Raw genomic sequence first — 11,098 nt, 5'->3', positions numbered from 1 at the left:
AGTTTCCTTCACAGCCAGAGATCTCCAATAGTCTCCCCATCAGACCTCAGTTTTTCACTAACGGATGAATTTGGCTTTTATTTTGGGGGGAGAAAGCCTCTTGTTTTCTACTTGCCTGCATTATTGTTTTAACGTCTTCTGGAAAGCTGGGGTATTTTGATGCATGTGGACCACACCTGGGAGTATCTCCACCTCACTCTGTGCTGTGAGCATCTCCATTCAGCCATCCCTCTCCTTGTATCTGACAGGCTGGCAGCCAAGTCACACGCATCACGGGTGCAGGACTGGGGAGGGTCTGCACAAAGACACTCACTGTTTGGAAAGCATCTGTACGACATCACCGAGAGCCAGGTCTGATGAAAACCCCCTCCCCGGCTTAGACTTCCTCACGGGCATGAGTGCCAGGGCGTCACGCTGTCGCCTGCTCCTGGCCTCCCCTGAAGGCTGTGATCATTACCAGTGTTATTCACCTGGGCAGGGAGGAGCCTCACAAGGCCTGCTTCTGTGGCCATGGGGTGTCCTGGCATCAGGTCGGCAGGGAGGAGAGGTGGCCAGGATTTGAGGGCAGTGTGTGGGGAATCCCTTGTGTCCCGGGGCTGCTCCCTCATGAAGGGGGTGGGTATCTCAGGGGGGAGCGTCACAGTGTAAGCGTGAGACCCCTCTTATTTTTCACATGGAAAGTCCTTGAGGGTGTGGGGCACTTCCAGTGTCTGAGACAGGTCTCGGGAAGCACCACCTGTCTTGAGGTGGGTGGAGGGACTCAGGGGACAGATGGAAGTGGGGAGAGGGAGCCCTTAGAGAATTGGGATGGGCCGGGGCCTGGGAGGCAGACGACTCCATGCCTGAGACTGGCGGCCCCTCATCTTTGACCAGCAGAAGTAACCAGGTCAGTTCAACCCTGACAGAGCCAAGTCTAGGGCCTGAAAGACAGTCGGGGGACCCCCTTGTGGGCTATGGGGTTGCTGAGACCTCTCATCTCGACGTTTTTGTCCTGAGTGGCTTGGGCTGCCTGCTGTCTCCAGCATCATCATGTAGCCTAGCATCGGGCCACACTGGAGCAGCCCACCCTCCTGGGAAGACCAGGCTCTTTGTCCTCACTGAGGTCTAATAGAGTTTTGCCAAGAAAATGCACTGGTTATAACAAACACCCTCTTCCAACAACACAAGAGAAGACTCTATACGTGGACATCACCAGATGGTCAACACCAAAATCAGATTGATTATATTCTTTGCAGCCAAAGATGGAGAATCTCTATACAGTTAGCAAAAACAAGACCAGGAGCTGACTGTGGCTCAGACCATGAACTCCTTATTGCCAGATTCAGACTTAAATTGAAGAAAGTAGGGAAAACCATTAGACCATTCAGGTATGACCTAAATCAAATCCCTTATGATTATACAGTGGAAGTGAGAAATATATTTAAGGGCCTAGATCTGATAGAGTGCCTGATGAACTATGGAATGAGGTTCGTGACATTGTACAGGAGACAGGGATCAAGACCATCCCCATGGAAAAGAAATGAAAAAAAAGCAAAATGACTATCTGGGGAGGACTTACAAATAGCTGTGAAAAGAATAGAAGCGAAAAGCAAAGCAGAAAAGGAAAGATATAAACATCTGAATGCAGAGTTCCAAAGAATAGCAAGAAGAGATAAGAAAGCCTTCTTCAGCGATCAATGCAAAGAAATAGAGGAAAACAACAGAATGGGAAAGACTAGAGATCTCTTCAAGAAAATTAGAGATACCAAAGGAACATTTCATGCAAAGATGGGCTCGATAAAGGACAGAAATGGTATGGACCTAACAGAAGCAGAAGATATTAAGAAGAGATGGCAAGAATACACAGAAGAACTGTACAAAAAAGATCTTCACAACCCAGATAATCACGATGGTGTGATCACTGACCTACAGCCAGACATCCTGGAATGTGAAGTCAAGTGGGCCTTGGAAAGCATCACTATGAACAAAGCTAGTGGAGGTGATGGAATTCCAGTTGAGCTATTCCAAATCCTGAAAGATGATGCTGTGAAAGTGCTGCACTCAATATGCGAGCAAATTTGGAAAACTCAGCAGTGGCCACAGGACTGGAAAAGGTCAGTTTTCATTCCAATCCCAAAGAAGGGCAATGCCAAAGAATGCTCAAACTACTGCACAGTTGCACTCATCTCACACGCTAGTAAAGTAATGCTCAAAGTTCTCCAAGCCAGCTTCAGCAATATGTGACCCGTAAACTTTCTGATGTTCAAGCTGGTTTTAGAAAAGGCAGAGGAACCAGAGATCAAATTGCCAACATCTGCTGGATCATGGAAAAAGCAAGAGAGTTCCAGAAAAACATCTATTTCTGCTTTATTGACTATGCCAAAGCCTTTGACTGTGTGGATCACAATAAATTGTGGAAAATTCTGAAAGAGATGGGAATACCAGACCACCCGATCTGCCTCTTGAGAAATTTGTATGCAGGTCAGGAAGCAACAGTTAAAACTGGACATGGAACAACAGACTGGTTCCAAATAGGAAAAGGAGTTCGTCAAGGCTGTATATTGTCACCCTGTTTATTTAACTTATATGCAGAGTATATCATGAGAAACGCTGGACTGGAAGAAACACAAGCTGGAATCAAGATTGCCGGGAGAAATATCAATAACCTCAGATATGCAGATGACACCACTCTTATGGCAGAAAGTGAAGAGGAACTCAAAAGCCTCTTGATAAAAGTGAAAGTGGAGAGTGAAAAAGTTGGCTTAAAGCTCAACATTCAGAAAACGAAGATCATGGCATCTGGTCCCATCACTTCATGGGAAATAGATGGGGAAACAGTGGAAACAGTGTCAGACTTTATTTTTCTGGGCTCCAAAATCACTGCAGATGGTGACTGCAGCCATGAAATTAAAAGACACTTACTCCTTGGAAGGAAGGTTATGACCAACCTAGATAGCATATTCAAAAGCAGAGACGTTACTTTGCCAACAAAGGTTCGTCTAGTCAAGGCTATGGTTTTTCCAGTGGTCATGTATGGATGTGAGAGTTAGACTGTGAAGAAAGCTGAGCGCCAAAGAATTGATGCTTTTGAACTGTGGTGTTGGAGAAGACTCTTGAGAGTCCCTTGGACTGCAAGGAGATCCAACCAGTCCATTGTGAAGGAGATCAGCCCTGGGATTTCTTTGGAAGGAATGATGTTAAAGCTGAAACTCCAGTACTTTGGCCACCTCATGCAAAGAGTTGACTCATTGGAAAAGACTCTGATGCTGGGAGGGATTGGGGGCAGGAGGAGAAGGGGATGACAGAGGATGAGATGGCTGGATGGCATCACTGACTCGATGGATGTGAGTCTGAGTGAACTCTGGGAGTTGGTGATGGACAGGGAGGCCTGGCGTGTTGTGATTCATGGGGTGGCAGAGTCGGACACGACTGAGCGACTGATCTGATCTGATCTGATCTGAGGTCTGCACAGTAGGCCTTGAGAAGGTAGTTGGCGTCTTGCAGGGAGACCCCCACATCTTCCACTGTGGTCACTCACCCCTGGGGCCTGGGCACAGAGTTCAGCGGTGGGTGTGCATTCAACAGTGCAGGCCATGAACTCCCCTGGACTCTGATGTGAGTGCAAGCCCAGCATCTCATCACCTCTGCTCCCGACAGCAGGAAGAGACAAAGCTGACAGGTAGGAATGGTCTGATTTCAAGTTAGCCACCTCGGTTTCCAATAGACTCACTACCAAAAGAGCAGGGTTTTTCTGCTTCTTCCTCTTCAGAGGGCGGTTGGACTTTGTGTCCTAGAAATTGAATTGTTCCTAGCCCCAGGGGAGAGTTGAGTGCTTTCATTTTAAAAAGCCTGCCTGGACTCATAAAATAATCATAACACAAGAGGTTTTGGATAGAGGAAGACTCCATGGACTGAGTCCAAAGAACAGCCCGAGGCTGGCCAGGACTGGGTGGGGACAGGCACTCCTAAAGTGCCAGGTGCCTGCCCAGGAGGGTCAGGGAGGGGCAGGACCTCAGCCCGGGGAGGTGTGGAGGTGTGGAGCTGCCTCTGGGAGGTGCGGCCCTGGAAGGACGGCAGGAAAGAGGCAGTCTGTACCACAAAAGCTGGATTTGTCAGGGTCTTTAGAGAGACAGAAACATTGGGGACATATTGTTGTTGTCTAGTCGCTAAGTCATGTCCAACTGTTTTGCGACTCCATGATCTGTGGCCCATCAGGCTTCTCTGTCCATGGGATTTCCGAGGCAAGAATACTGGAGTGGGTTGCCATTCCCTTCTCCAGGGGATCTTTGCAACCCAGGGATCAGAACTGAGTCTGCCACATTTGCAGGCAAACTCTTTACCCCTGAGCCACGAGGGAGGCCCATTAGAGACATACGTGTATATATATTTCCTATATATATATATATTTTTTTTTTTTTTCCTGTATGTATAATCAGGAGCCGGCTCATCGCATTATAGAGGCTGAGCAATCCCCTTTGCCCCTCCTTGTCTCTTTCCGCCCCTGGTCTCCTGTTCCTTGCACCTGCCCCAATCCAGGTCTTTCCACATGTGGAGCCCCAGACCCCTAGCAGTCAGCTACAGTGGGAACGTTAATCCACAGGAGGGCTGGGTCTGTCCCACGTGTCACTGTCTATTCATCAGGGTTCTCTGTTCACACAGGTCAGTCACTTTCAAGCCTGAGTGCAGAGCATTCAGTGTGCTGTGTTGTAGGGGAACAGATTCTAGGAGTGGAGCTCCCAGCAAGGGAGGCTCTTTGTTTCGACTCGCAGGGAGCGAGCAACCAATGACTCAGGGAGCTGTTTTCCTGTTTATGGCTCCTGAGTCTCCTCTGGTGAGCCTGCATGCTTCCAGGTGGGACGTTTTCTCATCCCTGCTGCAGCCCTCCCTGTATCTGCACACCTGACTGAAGGCCACCACTTATTCCTCCACTGGATCCACATTTATCCCTCCTCCAGCTCAGGTGGACCCTCCACCAAATAACCGAGGCAGAAGCAGGACGCCGTGTCACTCACAGCCGACAGCTACCATCTCAGAGAGCAACAGAGAAAAGATCGGGGTGAGGAGGTGGCTGGAGGAACTTGAAAGAAAATAATTGCCGAGTAACTGGGTCAGCTCCTTCACCTTGGCCTCAGCCCATGACTTGCAGGGAGCCTCCAGAGACTGGGAGAGAAACCTCCGAGGGCCAGGGTGGGCAAGAAGTAGGAAATGGGGAGAAAAGCCGTGTCTGGGGTTCAGAGATACACGACCGCATCCCGAGTCTCCCACTTCGTGGTCATGTGACCCTGGCAAGTGCCTCAACCTCTCTCACTCTCAATTTCCTGTAAAGTAGGAATTTTAGTAATTTTAGTGTCTTCTCCACAGGGTTATTAAGGTGAAGAGTAAATAGACCTCACAGCCAAATGCACTGTACCAAAATAAACTGACTGGATCCTAGTTTGAGACTAATTGGGGGAATTTAAAATGGGGGGATTTCACTGGGGGGAATGTCTCTGTAACATCATCTGGTGTGGAGTACTTGTTCATTTCTTGGCACAAGGATGGTCCATACTGTGCTGAGTCATTTCAGTTGTGTCCGACTCTTTGCAACCCCGTTGACCATAACCCGCCAGGCTCCTCTGTCCATGGGATTCTCCAGGCAGGAATGCTGAAGTGGGTTGCCATGCCCTCCTCCAGGGGATCTTCCTGGCCCAGGGACTGAACCTGTGGCTCCTGTGCCTCCAGCATTGCGGTGGAATCTTCACCACTGAGCCCCAGGGAAGCCAATGGACCTCCATAGAACACTATATTCGTGGGTGATAACATGCTAAAGGATTTAGGCACAACTTTCTTGAGGTCTGAAGCTCATTCACGTGGTTCAACACCAACAAAAAGTACATTTGTGTGGCGAGAACCACAAAGCAAATATGATGATATGCTAACCGTTGGAGGCTCTGCAAGTGTTCGTGTTCACGGGATGTGCTTTCCATTTTCCTTAATGTTTAAAATTTGTCAAAAATTGGAGGAGGGTGGGGGAGGAAGGAGAAATGAGACAAGATATGTCAAGCACCCCGCCCAGCACCCATTCCGCAATGTTTATTTCATAAATATTAATGATATGTCACCAGGGGTAATGTCAGCAGAGAACCACAGAGGGGCCTGCCAGGTACTGTCCTGGGGATACAAAACAGTGGCTGCTAGAGGCCCGGAGACAAACATTAAATGACAAAATAAATATATGAACACATTGGCCCAAGACAGTGCCAAGTGCTATGAAGACAGTCACAGGTGAGGGACCAGGGCCCCAGGGGTGGGAGTGCCACACTGGCTCGGCGGGCCCTGAGGTTCTGAGCAGGTGGAATGTGAACTGAAGATGGACCGTGCCAGTGAGCCAGCCGTGCAGAAACCTCCCCCTCCCCATCTGAGCATCCAGGGGCCCAGGAAGGGCTCAGGATGCCGCAGCGGGTGACATCAGCCAAGAGCCAGGGCTGGGCGTGTCTGGTCCCTCTCTGGGAGTGACCAGCTGTGGTTCAGTTTACGCTCAGACAGACCAGATACCATCAGCCTCCTGGAGCAGTGAGCTCTGTGGTTTGCCAGCAGGTGACAAGGGAACCAGCTGGGCCACTTCCTGGAACCAACTCGTGATCTGGAACGGGCCTCAGAGGGAATCTCCGTGGCCCTCTTCACTGAGGCTGCCAAAGGAACTTGTCAGCAACGCAGTGAACAAAGCATGTTCAACCTCATTCACGTCTCAAGAAATGCAAGTTGAAATTTCACCCATCAGATGAGTAATGACTAAGAAAATATCAAGTTCAATGAGAGAGAGAATATCATAACAGATTCCACAGGTATTTAAGGGAGGGATTTCCCCATGGTCCAGTGGTTAAGAATCCGCCTTCCAATGAAGGAGTCATGGGTTCCATCTCTGGTTGGGGAACTAAAAGCCCACATATGGCAGAGCAACGAAGCCCACTTGCCCCAGAGCCTGCATGCCGCAGTTAAGACCTGATGCAGCCAAATAAATAGATAAAAATTTTTTTAAATATTAAGGGAGTATTTTGAACAACGTTTTGCCAATATATTAGAAAACAGGGATGAAATGGACAAACTCCTTGAAAAACACAATTTTCCCAAACTGACATGATGAAACAGAAAATCTGAATATTGTAGTCCTATATCTATTATAGAAATTGAATTTCTTATCAAACTTTTCCTACAAACTCCAGGCTTAGGTAAGTTTTACCAGTGAGTTTTCTTGTGTCTCCTGTATTGGCAGGCGGGTTCTTTACCACTAGCGCCACCTGGGAAGCCCCTTTGTCTCTAGAGAGCTGTGGAGCTGTGGAGCTCTAGGGAGTTGTGACAACTCCCAGTTCCAGGTCTCTCAGAATCAAGTGCCAAATTCCTGCAAGGGACAGTCTGATTGGCCCAGCTGAGTCAGAGGCAGTGAACCGTCAGGGTAAGCTGTCCCCCTGACAGGGAGCCATCTGAATTGGAGACCCTTGTATTGGTTTCCTGGGGTTGCTGTAACAAAGTACCACAAGCCCAGTGGCTTAAACAATAGAAATCTATTGTCTCACAGTTCTGGAGGCTGAAAGTCCAAGATCATGGCATCAACAGGCCTGGATCCTCCTGAGGGCTGCCAGGAAGAACTGGTCCCAGGCCTCTCCCTGAGCTCTGGTAGCTTGCCAGCAATCTCTGGCATCCCTTGACTTGTGGGCACTTCATTCCGATCTCTGCCTTCGTGTTCACAAGGTGTTCTCCCAGTGTGTGTGTGTCTGTATTCACACCTCCCCTTTTCATAAGGACACCAGTCATATTGGATATTGGGCCCACCCTAATGCGGTGTGACTTCATCTTAACAAATTACCTAAATTTAGATATGGATACATTCTGAGGCTCTCAGGGTTAAGACTTCAACATATGAGTTTGGGGCAAGACAGGGTTGTGGGACAAAATCCAACCCATGGCGCAGCTGTTATGGTCAAGGTCAGGAGAAAGATCTGGGCTGGAGAGAGAGCTGGAGACTCCCTGACATGACGGAGGGTGGAGAGCTCTGGGAGCAGACTCAAGGAGGAGCAGCAGGGTAGTAAAGGAAGCCCAGCAGAAGGTGGGGCTAGGAAAGCCACAGAGGCATGGGGCGCGAGGATGAGGCAATGACTGACAATGGTGAGAGCTTCTGCGAGGTAAGAGGTACTGAAGGAGGTCTGCTGGGTTAGGTTCTTGGCAAAGAAGGCTGGCAGACTATCGAGGGTTGAAACAGACCGTAAGTGGTTTAGGAGTGCTTAGGATGTGACAAAATGGAGAGAGAGGGGGACAATTCTCTTGTTAAAAAAGGTTGGTTGTTATAAGTAAGAAATAGATAAGGTGTTGGCTGGAGGGGACTTGGGGTCCAAGAAGGCATGTAAAGCTTGATCGTGTTTAATGATGATGGGAAAGAACCAGTTGAAAAGGGAGAGACTGAAGACAGAGGACGGTCTTTCCTGGTGGTCCAGTGGTTAAGAATCTGCCTAGTAATGCAGGGGATGTGGGTTCGATCCCTGGTGGGAGAACTAAGGATCTCACATGCCAAGGGGCAAATAAGCCTGCGCACATCTCAACTATGGAACAACACACCACATCTGGAGAGTCTGTGCACTGCAACAAAATGATCTGATTGAAGATCCTGCTTGCCACAACTAAGTCCAAATGCAGTCAAATAACTAAATATTTTTTTTTAAAAATAGATCATTGTGGTGCAGGCTCCTAAGCTGGTGCCCTGGCTATTTACCCACATGCCAGGCATACAGCCTGTGCTCATAAATAGTGGTAAACTGAAACTGCAGACAGGAGAGGACGAAATCCAGAAGGCAGGTTTGAGGGACTGGCCAGGCTCTCACTCTGCTGCCCTGGGTCTCTCCACTTCTGATCCCTCAGTGCCAGTGCCCATCACCAGCATCCCATGAGCACTGTGGTCTACAGCTCAAATTCAAGATGGAATCCTGAGTGCCTCTGAGTCTGGAGCCCAGCCTGGGTTGGTGGCTGTCGCCAGGGGAGCCAGGCCTTGGCGTCTCCCCCTCTGAGGAACCGTGTCGCAGTGAAACATGTCGTGTTTTCCTCGCTGATTCTCTCTGAGTCAAAACACCTGGAAGATAAGAAGTCTTTTAATTTTTATAAACTACATATGTGATGATCATCATCTCAGGTGAAGATATTTAAGCAGGAAAGCAAGTCAGGAAGCCTCCCTCTCAGCTGTAGTCCATGCTGAAAATGGAAGAGCAGTCCATCTCAACAGGGACAGCACCTGCCCCTGAGAGGTGACATCCAGGTACAGAAGAGAGCTTTTCTTTATATTTAATATACTTGTTGAACTATTTTCATTTTTATAGTAATCTTTCAGTTCAGTTCAGTCGTTCAGTTGTGTCCGATTCTTTGTGACCCCGTGAAATCACAGCACACCAGGCCTCCCTGTCTAGCACTAAAAAAACTTACTATTAGTACATGTCATCTCTTTAAAAACTGAATTTTTATGTAAGAATATACATACTTTCCAGTAGTCATGTACAGATGTGAGAGATGAACCATAAAGAGGGCTGAGTGCCAACAAGTTGATGCTTTCAAACTATCGTGTTGGAGACTCTCAAGACTCTTGGGAGTCCCTTGGACAGCAAGGAGATCAAACAAATCCTAAATGAAATCAACCTTGAATATTCATTGGAAGGACTGATGCTGAAGCTGAAGCTCCAGTACTTTGGCCACCTGATGTGAAGAGCAGACTCATTGGAAAAGACCATGATGCTGGGAAAGATTGAAGGCAAAAGGAAAAGGGAGTGACAGAGAATGAGATGGTTGGATGGCATCACTGACTCAGTTGACATGAGTGTGAGCAAGCTCCGGGAAATAGTGCAGAACAAGGAAGGCTGCTGTGCTGCAGTTCATGGGGTCCCAAAGAGTCGGACACAACTGAGCAACTGAACAACAAATACATACAATAAATCCGTTCTCTTTCAAGAAAGTGGAAACATTGCAGATCAGGTTAAGTCTCCTAGACAATCCCTCCGCCCACCCTCCAAACAACCTACAGCAAATACAGCAAAGTATTATCACTTTGGTATGTATCTTTCCATATCTTTTAAAATTCATTTTCATGCATATATATGTCCTCACATTAAATATATAGCCTGGGTTTGGAAGACATTAAATATAAAGTGTTTTCATATTGTGTTTTCTTTCTGCCGGACTTTTTCTTGCAGTTATCTGTCTTCAGGGAGCTTCCTTTCTAGCAGTTTAACTGCCCTCCTAAGATCCTTCCCCTTCACCACCTCCTTCCTTCTTTACCCCAGGAGTAACAAGTCAGTGGTCTTTTCAAATGCTGTTCCCAAGACCACTCCAGCAGAAGTCCCTAGAAGTAGAGTTGCCTGGTTTCGTGAATAAAAATATAGGAGGCAGGGACTTCCCTGGAGGTCCAGTGGTTAAGACTCCACCTTCTGATGCAGGAGGTGCGGATTCAGTCTCTGGTTGAGGAACCAAGATCCCGCATGCTGCACAGCATGGCCAAGACAAAAAAAGTAAATAAATACAATCACATCATTTAAAAAAAAGAAAAATATAGGAGGCAGGTTAAATTTTAATTTCAGATAAGGGAGCACTTGGGACGTGAATGAGTGAAGTCGCTCAGTCATGTCCGACTCTTTACAACCCCATGGACTGTAGCCTACCAGGCTCCTCCTTCCATGGGATTCTCCAGGCAAGAATACTGGAGTGGGTTGCCATTTCCTTCTCCAGAAGGGGAGAGTATCCAGACAACGTAGTGGGGGAAGGAGCGGGACACATGAGAGGTCACCCCCAAGGCAGAAGTCGCAGGGACATAAATACTTGGGACGTACTTATACTTAAAAAAACAAAAAAACAACTTTTATCAGAAATTCAGATTTAACTGAGTGATCTGTATTGTATCTGCCAATCCTGCCCTGGGGCTGTGCTGTGCCGTGTGTGCTAAATCCCACTCTTTGCGACCCCACGGACTGTAGCCCGCCAGACTCTTCTGTCTGTGGTATTCTCCAGGCGAGAATACTGGAATGGATAGCTATCTCCTACTCCAGGGGATCTTCCCGACCCAGGGATCAAACCAAATGTCTCCTGCATTGACAGGCAAGTTCTTTACCAC

Source organism: Bos indicus, chromosome 4, assembly GCF_029378745.1.
Source record: "Bos indicus isolate NIAB-ARS_2022 breed Sahiwal x Tharparkar chromosome 4, NIAB-ARS_B.indTharparkar_mat_pri_1.0, whole genome shotgun sequence".
Taxonomy (NCBI): domain Eukaryota; kingdom Metazoa; phylum Chordata; class Mammalia; order Artiodactyla; family Bovidae; genus Bos; species Bos indicus.
Note: the sequence above shows the minus strand (reverse complement) of the source record.